Here is a 6,476-nt window from a genome sequence, read left to right on the forward strand (position 1 = left end):
ATATACACACAATGGAGTACTACATGGCAATGAGAAAAAATGAAATATGGCCATTTGTAGCAAAGTGGATGGACCTCCAGGGTGTCGTGCTAAGCAAAATAAGTCAGGCAGAGAAGGACAGATACCATATGTTTGCACTCATAGGTCTAACAGGAGAAACCTAACAGGAGAAACCTAACAGGGAACCATGGGGAAGGGAAGGTGGAAAAAGAGTTGGGAAGAGATGGACACAAATCATGAGAGACTATTGAATGCTGAAAATGAACCAAGGGCTGAAGGGGGAGGAAGAGGGATGGTAATGGATGAGGGCACTTGTGGGGAAGAGCACTGTGTGTTATATGGAAACCAATTTGACAATAAACTATTAAAACTGTCAGAAAATAAATAAAATTTAAAAAAAATGATTGCATGATTCTTTTCCCCCCTCAGGACTTAACTTTTTCAGAGAGAAAGCATGCACATGCATATGCATGAGCAGGGAAAGGGCACAGGGAGACAGAGAGAGAGAGGGAGAGAGAGGGAATCTTAAGCAGGCTTTACGCTCAGTGCGGAATCCAATGTGGGGCTCCATCCCACGACCCTGGGATCATGTACTGAGCCAAAATCAAGAGATGGGTGCTTAACCAACTGAGCCATCTAGGCACCCCTACTTACTTTGTAACTGGAAGTTTGTACCTTTTCAACGCTTTTAACCATTTCACTCATGCCACTTCCAGCCTCTGGCAACAACCAATCTGTTCTCTGTATGTATTCGCTTGGGATTGTTTTCATGGTGGAGTTGTTCTTTAAAGATTCTCACATATAAGTGAGATCAGATGGTATTTGTCTTTCTCTGAATTATTTCACTAGTATAACGACCTCAAGAACAATCCATGTTGTCACAAATGGCAAAATTTCCTTCTTCTTATGAGTGGATAATATTTTATATATATTACATCGTATTTATCCATTTATCCATCAGTGGACACTTAGGTTGCTTGCATGTCTCGGTTATTGAACATGGGAGTACAGATGTATTTTTGACTTAGTGTTTTCATTTCTTTTGCATACATAGATGTACTATAAAAATATATTGTCATTCTAACATATACTAATCTTTTCTTCTGTCTTTAGTCCAAAAAAGGGCATTTTTATCTCACTTGCACTTAGTACCACAAAGTTCATTTGTGTTTCTTTTTATCTTATGTGTCTCTACTTAACATTCTTTATTTTTATTCTCATTCCTTGGAAAAAATGGAATATACTTTCATCTCTTTTGATGTTGTTGTCTAGTCATTCTATTCACCACATCATTTCTGGATAAATTTTGAGCAATTAATTTTTATTTTCACTAGTGGACATATTCTCCTGCTTTTTTGCATGCCTGGCAACTTTTGGTTGGATGCCAAACATTGTGAATTTGGCCTTGTTCGCACTAGTGTGCTGGATACTGTTTTTTCAATACCTACATATTCTTGAGCTTTTATTCTGTAACTCAGGTAAGTTTCTTAGAAACACTAAGTTCTTTTCCATTTTTGCTTTAAAGGTTTGTTAGATATTTCAAAAGCAACATAAATCTAGGACTAATCCTGCATCATGACAGAAACAACTCTCTAGGTACTCTCTCTAATGCCCTGAGCATGATACAGTTTTCCATTCTAACTTGTGGGAGTAGAAAGTAGCCCATGTGGACTCAGAAATTTTTTCTCTGTGTAGCTCTCTCACTCTGGTATTTTGTCCTATGAACTGTAGCATCCTGGTTCTCCTCTGACCCTCAGTCTCTTATTCTCAACTCCGGAACTGCCAGGTTTCACTTGAACTACCAGTCTTTGTGCTGGTTCAAGGCAGCAAGCTGGTACAATTCTAGGCTTACCTTACTTCTTTTGAATCTCTTGGGAGTCCCTGTCTTTCCTTGCCTGATCGTCAATATGTTGAAAATGGTTGCCATATATATAAATTTTGGTACTTTTTGCTGTTTTCTTAGTTGTTTCTGGCAGGTGGCTAGATCCGTCTCATATTATTCCATCTTTTCCAAAAATATAAGTAGTACAATCAAAATTTAAAACTTAAAAGTTTTTGACAAACAAGAGCCTTCAAATTGCAAGCCATCCAACATTTGAAACACATTAGAATAAAACTTGAATAGAAAGACTATGGAACACACACACACATATGTCTGTGTGTATATATGTGTATTTATGTATGCCTGTGTGTGTGTGTGTGTGTGTGTGTGTGTGTGTGTATTCAGAGAGACACATTACATACTTAAACATTAAACATGCAGGGCAAATTATCGACAATGTTCTGCTCCTGTTGTGGAAAGTTACATGATTATTTATAATTTCCATATTTTTCAACACTGATAAAACACACATGCATTTCCTTTATGTTTATAAAACACTATAAATATTGAAAATGTGATTTACATACCCACATTAGTCAGGGTTCTAGAGAGAAAGTGAACCAACAGGATGTGTGTATGTGTGTGTGTGTGTGTGTGTGTGTGTGTACATCTCTATGTATTCATCAATGCATCTATGTATCTACCTATAGGGTTTCATTATAAGTAACTGGCTCACGTGATTATGGAGGCTGGCAAGTGCCAAGATTTGCAGGATGAATCCACAAGTCAGAAACCCAGGGTAACTGAAGGCACAGTCCCATGTAAAGGCCAGCAAACGGAACCCCGGAAGAGCCGATATTGCAGTTCGAGTCTAAAGATGGGAAAAAAACCAAAGTCGCATCACAAAAGCAATCAGGAAGGAGGAATTCTTTCAGACCTTGTTCTATTCGGGCTTTCAAGTGATTCTGTGAGGAGTATCCCCATTAGGGAGGCCAATCTGCTTTACTCAGTCAACAAATTTTGATGTTAATCTCATCCCACAACACTCTCACAAAAGCACTCAGAATCATGTTTGCCCATGGCACCCTCGGCCCAGTTAAACCACAGCATAAAACTAACCATCATAACACCAAAAATAAATGCACATTCTCTGATATAACCTTTTAATAATGAGGAAAAAATTTAAAATCTAAGTATTAGGCTATGTCCATTCAAACAACTTAAAGGACTCCCCCCAGCATGTTTTATCTTAAAAGCAGAAATTATATATGTATCTTACACAAATTTTCCCTGACATGATTGGATTCAGTTACTATTTTCGATATTAATAGGAAGGACAAGTAGCATTGACTGCCTTCAGTATCACACATGTTGTATTTCTGTTTGTTTTCCAAGCTTATAAAAGAAACTGTGCCATTTAAAAATGTGTAATATTTTGATTGCTGCCATTAATTCCAAGAAGTGAAAAATGCACTTAATTTTTTGCTTTCATGAGAACAATGTCAGATAAAGCATATTCTCCCTCACAGACTATTGTTTAAAAGAATTCTTCCCAAGTTAACACATGAGTATCTTCCACAAAGTAAACACCATGTAAAGAGAAATGAGATTTGTGACTTACTTGACTCTTCTCCTCTACTGTCAATGTTGTCACCTTTCGAATGGCTAGTTACACACTACCTACTTATGCTCTGGTTGTGACATTCTTCTATTACCAAGTTTGCATTCGAAAACTGTCCTGATAACAAAGGCACTAATGATTTTGTTCACATTGATATAATTTCATATTATTTCATGCCTAAGTAATTTTCTCCCCATTGTATTATGTGCTCCATGTTATTCTCTTTTCCTTTATTAAAGAATTATATTCTCTCTTCCCCAGTGAGCATGCTTTATTTCTTCACTTTTGAACCATGGCTTTCTTCCCAGAACTCATCAATTCCCAAGTTTTACCACATGCTTTTGATCCAAAGGTGATTCTGCAGATTTTCCATTACATGAGGCATATAAATATTAGTTTACAGTGCAATTCTCATACTATTTTACTTTTTCTTTTTTAAAACTTTGCCTGTATTCTCCAAAAGAGGTAAAAAAGAATGTACAGAGACCAGCATTTTCCCTAATACCATTATATATTTAAACCAGCTCCTCCTAATTGCAAATAAAAACTCTCCCGTCCCCTTCTGATTTATCATCTTGTTTCTTTAGTATGCCTTTGCTGCAGACCTAAATGATTTGCTGCCCTATTCTCATTTTTAAAAATTTTTAATGTTTATTTACTTTTGAGAGACAGAGAGTGATCAGGAGAAGGTCAGAGAGAGGAGACACAGAATCCAAAGCAGGCTCCAGGCTCTGAGCCATCATCGCAGAGCCCGATGCAGGGCCCGAACCCACAAATGGTGACATCATGACCCGAACCAAAGTCGGTCACTCAACCGAGTCACCCAGGCACTCCCCCCATTCTCTCTTTAAGAAAAAGTTAATTTATTTATTTTGAGAGAGAGGGAGGGTTGGCGGGGGGAGCCAGGGATGGACAGACAAAGAGAGAGAGGGAGAGAGAATCTCAAGCAGGCTCCACATGGCCAGCACAGAGCCTAAAGCTGGATTGAACTCATGAACCAGGAGATCATGACCTTAGCCAAAATCAAGAGCTCAACGCCTAACCTAATGAGCCACCCAAGAACCCCACCCCTTTTTTACTTTTAAGTAGTTACACATTCCTACCGGATCATTAGCCAGTTGTTATTTTACAGGATTAAAACATATGTTCTGTCATTTTTGCCCTCTCTTTACTGCTGTGTTCTAGAGGCCTGTTGAACATGGGCAGAATCCTTAGTTTTGCAGTACTGAAAACCACTTCTGTTCAGTGTTCTGTTCTGTCAATTTCTCAGACTGACTTGGGATTTTTAGATTCAATGTCCCTGAACACACATCTCTCACAAAGATTATAACTCCTCTGCATTTTATTCTGATGTGAACAGCAAGGTATGACAAGTCTCCTGCAATCTAAAACTTCATCTTTTATATCTGTATTCTATGAAAAATGTTTCCACATCATTTTCTTATACATTTTCATTTTCTTCTGTAGCACTGCTTGATTTATTCATCAATATAATTCAGTCCCATTAGTCCCAGTAACAGTTTAAGGATGCTTACATAAAAAAAGACTTTGCAGTAGGAAAATATAATTTAAAATTTCAATGATTGCACCTAGATTTTTTGAAAAAAAATTTTAAGTCGCATCTATTTATTTTGAAAGAGATAGAGAAAGCACAAGTGGGGAAAGGGGAGAGAGATAGGGAGAGAGAGAATCACAAGCAAGGCTCTAACTCAAAAAAACCATGAGATCATGACCTGAGCTGAAATCAAGAATTGGACCCTTAATCAAATGAGCCACCAGGTACTAGATTTTTTTTAATGAGAGTAGAAATGCCAAGATGAATTCAACATGGAGGTGATACGTAAAATGTTTGTTGTGTATCTTTGTTTTCGTGGGTCCTGCATTTGGCCCTATCCTTTCTAATACCCAATGTGAAAAGGAGATAAAAAATATTAGTAATTTATAAGGCCTGTAAAATGAAAACTAAAATCATTATCTGGTACAGCTCTCTTTTTTGTACTACCAAAGTGAAGGAGAAACAGAAAAAGAGAGAGATGCATTTCCCTGGGCTCCTTACACATATGGGAGGGAAACCCTGTAGGTGACACACTGCTCTTACCCCCTCTTCCTGGTAAGCGCGGCAGGCCTCACACCTCTCTCCCCCGAGGCCCAGCTCCGGCCCCACTGGTGGCTTCCGTGGCTCAGGAATGCCCGGGCTGTGGGCCTTGCCGGCCAGCCTCTCTCCCAAGTGACATTTGTCCTGCTCTGCCCAGCTTCTGAGGAGACTCTCTCATCTCCCAGGCTCCCTGTGCCTTCACTTCTCTTCTGCCCGTGCCCTCCTGCCCTGGCCCCATTCTTCCTCCTTGTGGGAGAGCGCTTCCTGACCAGGGTCCTGACAGGACACAATCCTTCCTGCCCTACGGCTTCACGAAGGTTTTCAGGACCCGCCAGGACTCGGCTACCTTCCTCTTTCTTCTCAGCGTCCAGACGGAGGAAATGCGTCCCAGAAAAAGGTTATGTGTCTGTGGGGAAAGTAGACATAAACCCCCATCTTCATCATGACTGTGACTTTACAAATTAGATAGTTAAGAAAACAGATTCTGAGGAGGGCATCCTCACAGGCTTCACAGGATCTACTATAAAATGTAAATCCTCTTTCCCTGTTTGAGGTGTCACTGCTGAATGAAGAGATCTCTTGAGGGACTAAGAATGTGGCATCCATGGCTAGTGAGAGCCAACACAGTAAGGATGCTGGCCCCATAAAGGGTGTAAGTGATAGGTTTGCCTCTATTTTTTCTTTTATTTATTTAAAAAAAATTTTTAATGTTTATTTATTTTTGAGACAGAGAAAGACAGAGCATGAGCAGGGGAGGGACAGAGAAAGAGGGAGACACAGGATCCGAAGCAGGCTCCAGGCTCTGAGCTGTCAGCACAGAGCCCGATGCGGGGCTCAAACTCATGAAGGTGAGATCATGACGTGAGCTGAAGTTGAATGTTTAACCAACTGAGACACCCAGGCATCCCCCCACCTTTTTGAAGTTGGTATATTCTGCC

This window comes from Suricata suricatta, chromosome X, assembly GCF_006229205.1.
Source record: "Suricata suricatta isolate VVHF042 chromosome X, meerkat_22Aug2017_6uvM2_HiC, whole genome shotgun sequence".
Lineage (NCBI taxonomy): Eukaryota > Metazoa > Chordata > Mammalia > Carnivora > Herpestidae > Suricata > Suricata suricatta.